This window comes from Peromyscus eremicus, chromosome 7 (genome assembly GCF_949786415.1).
Source record: "Peromyscus eremicus chromosome 7, PerEre_H2_v1, whole genome shotgun sequence".
Lineage (NCBI taxonomy): Eukaryota > Metazoa > Chordata > Mammalia > Rodentia > Cricetidae > Peromyscus > Peromyscus eremicus.
Window position 1 is genome coordinate 93,445,471 of NC_081422.1, and position 3,677 is coordinate 93,449,147.

Below are 3,677 nucleotides of genomic sequence, written 5' to 3' on the forward strand. Positions count from 1 at the left end.
AAAAGTTGCCCTACACTCGAAAGACCCAATGTTCCAACCCACCCCGCAGGCAGCGGGGGAGTCTCATTCTACCTCCTTGAGCCTGTTTCTCAGGGCTGTGGTAACAAGATGCCACACTGGTGGAGAAATTTGTTCTCATGATTCTAGTTATAGATGAAACCCTTTCAAACTCACCCCTACCAAAAAAAAAAAAAACAAAATTGTTTTCCCTATAAATTTGAAATGTTTGTATATTTACTTATTGATATTTTCCATTTTCCACCATTTCTTTCAGAATTAAATTATTTTATCTTGAGACAGCATTCTCACTGTGTAGCTCTGGCTACCCTGTGTAGACTGGAACTCACTATGTAAACCAGGCTGGCCTTGAACTTGTATGGGTGTTTTGCTTGCATGTGTGTCTGTGTACCATATGCATACCTGATATCTGTGGAGCCCAAAGAGGGTATCCAGCCCCTCAGAACTGGAGTTACAGATGGTTGTTAGCTGCCATGTGGGTGCTGCATGTGGGTGCTGTGTCCTCTGGAAGATTAGTCGGTGCTCTTAACGGCTGAGCCATCCTTCTAGCCCCTTCAATTGAATTATTTTTTAAAAAGATTTCTTTTTAATTATGTATGAGTATGTGCATTGTCAGTGCAGGTACACAGGGAGTCTAGGATGGGGTGTCAGATCCCCTGAGCTAGAGTTAAGAGTCAGTTGTGAGCTGTCCAACATGGGTAGTGGAAACCAAACTCTGTACTCAGAACACAAGCTCCTAACCCCTGAGCAATCTCTCCAACCCCCTAAATTATTATCATTTAAAAAATATTTATGTGTCTGTGTGTGTGTGTGTGTGTTTGTGTGTGTGTGCGTGTGTGTATGTGTGCTTGAGTGTATGTGCACCACGCACATGCAGGTACCCTCAGAGCTTAAAAGAGGGTGCCCCTGGAACTGGCGGTTGTGAGTGGTGTTAGGAATTAACTTGTAACATTTGTAAGAACAGCCATTGTTCTTAACCACTTAGCAGTCTCCCTAGCCCCTTTATTATTTCTTGTTCCTGGTTTTTTTTTTTCTTCTCTCTTTTCTAGACAGGGTTTTTCTGTGTTACAGATCTGGCTGTCCTAAAACTTGCTTTGTAGACCTGCCTTTGCCTCCCAAGTGCTGGAATTAAAGGCATGTATCACCACTGCCCAGCTCTCGCTCCTTTTTTCACCTGCCTCTGCCTCCCAAGTGCTGGGACTGAAGGTGTGTGCCACCACTGCCCACCTTTTTTTTTTTTCTTTTATGTGTATTGGTGTTTGCCTGCATATCTGTGTGAGGGTGTCAGATCTTGGAGTTACAGACAGTTGTTAGCTGCTATGTGGGTGCTGGCAATTGAACCCAGGTCCTCTGGAAGAGTAGTCAATGCTCTTAGCCACTGAGCCACCTCTCCAGACCCTCCACTCCTTTTTTATTAGCTAAAATTTCCCCTGTTTATTACTTTAGCTTTCTTTCTCTCAGCTCAACTAGAAGTTTTCCCCTGATAGTGCATGTGTAAACAACAGTGACCAGAATCGTTAAACTACTTGCTGTTCAGTTTGCCTGTTTTGAAATCTGTTTTAGTTTTTCGTTTGCTATGGCGAGAGCAACCCTTACTGAAGGTATAATTTAGCTCTTTTAGCAGACTTTTAGGGTAGAAGCCCTCTGGCACCATGAGTCTCCACAGCCTAGGAATAGCCAGTTACCCTAACACACAATTAAAGAGATGAGTAGTGGTGAAGGGTACTGAAAGGAGGTAGAGTTAGTGATAACTCGTGACCTCGTGTCTGCCCTCAAGGGATTGTCAGGAACTTTGTGAGCTTTAAGGCAAGGCAAACAAAGGAGGTGGGTGGAATATGCACAGCCCCAGAGACTACTGAGTCTCTCCTCCAGGTCATCTCTCATGTTGAAGTTAATGCTATAGGTACCTGGAGGGATCCATGAGCTCGTAAGAGGCTTCAACCTGGCTATCATGGCAACTGTCCTCATGGAGTGGGTGGAGATCTGTCCTGCAGGGCTCACTGATGTTTGGGGGCAGTTTTGGTCCCTTGTCATAAACACTTTCATCCATGAGTTCTATTACTCACAGAATCCAAGGTAACAGCAGCAGAGAGTGTGACTCAGTGTGCTAGTTACTTTTTCTTGTTGCTGTGACAACATTCCTCACAAAAGCAACTCAAGGAAGGAAGAGTTCATTCTGTCTCATAGTTTGTGGGTACATCCATCATGACGGGGAAGGCGTGAGGTGTCTAGTCACCATGTGGGTCCTGGGACCTGAATCCTGGTCCTCTGTAAGAACAACAAGTGCCCTTAACCACTGAGCTATCTCTCTGGTTCCTGGAGTTCCCTTTCTGTGTAGCTCCTTCCTCTTTGGGATTCTGACTCACTATATCTACCTTCTCAGACTTCCTGAATTCTGGTTTCTTTCTTCCCAACTCCCTGAGATAGTCATGGTCTGCTGAGGATAACTCTTCCTGCTCTAGGTTCTAGAATCCAACTTAGCAGACATGTAGGGCAGTTAAGAGACTCACCCCTTTATGTCTGTTCTTTCTTGGATCACAGAGCCAAGTTGGCTTTTGTGGAATATGCAAGGACAGAAGTTAAATGTGCTTTGTTCAGGTGGATTGTGAAAGGCAGGAAAGGATAAGTTTTAAAATTGTACTTGTTTTTCCTTATATGGTGATGATGCGTATGGTGTTTTGCTTACATTTATGTCCGTGCAGCATGTCTATGTCTAGTGCCCTTAGAGGCTGAAAGATCCCCTGGAACTGGAGATACAGTCAAGAGCCACATAGGTGCTGAGATTCAAACCCAGTTCTTCTGTAAGAGCAGCCAGGATTCTTAACCGATGAGCGATCTCTCCAGCCCCTATATTTGTAATCATGTGTATGCATGTGTACCTGAATGTAAGACTGTGCACATGCATTTGCACATGGCCTTCAGAGGCCAGAGTTGCAGGGCACAAGATCTCCTGGGACTGGAGTTACAGGCAAGCCTGAGCCACTGATGTGGGTGCTGGGAACTGAGCCAGGGTTCCCAGAAAGAAGAGCAAGTGCTTCACCCCTGAGTCATTCCTCCAGCCCCCAAAGGAGTTTTTCAAGTTCATGTTGGAAGCAGAAGACCCATCCTCACCTTCACTATTTCCTTCCCCTCATCTTTCTTCCACTCCAATATCACCCTCTCTCCCTCTGCCTGCCAATCCAGATGTAGAACTCTCAGCTACCTTTCCAGCACCATGTCTGCCTGCATGCGTCCATGCTTCCCACCATACTGATAGTCGACTAAACCTTTGGACTGTAAGCCAGCCCTAATTAAATTTTTTTATAAGAGTTGCTGTGGTCCTGGTGTCTCTTCACAGCAATAGAAACTGCTGGGGATGTCTTTCTCTTTGCTGTGAATGTGTTGCTCTGATTGATTGATAAATAAAATGCTGATTGGTCAGTAGCCAGGCAGGAAGTTTAGTATAGGCGGGATAATCAGAGAGGAGAATGCTGGGAAGTGGAAGGCTGAGTCAGGAGATGCTGCCAGCTGCCACCACCATGAGAAGCAAGATTTAAAGTACCAGTAAGCCACAAGTCACGTGGCAACTTATAGATGAATAGAAATGGGTTAATTTAAGATAATAAGAACTAGATAGCAAGAAGCCTGCCACAGCCGTACAGTTTATAAGTAATATAAGT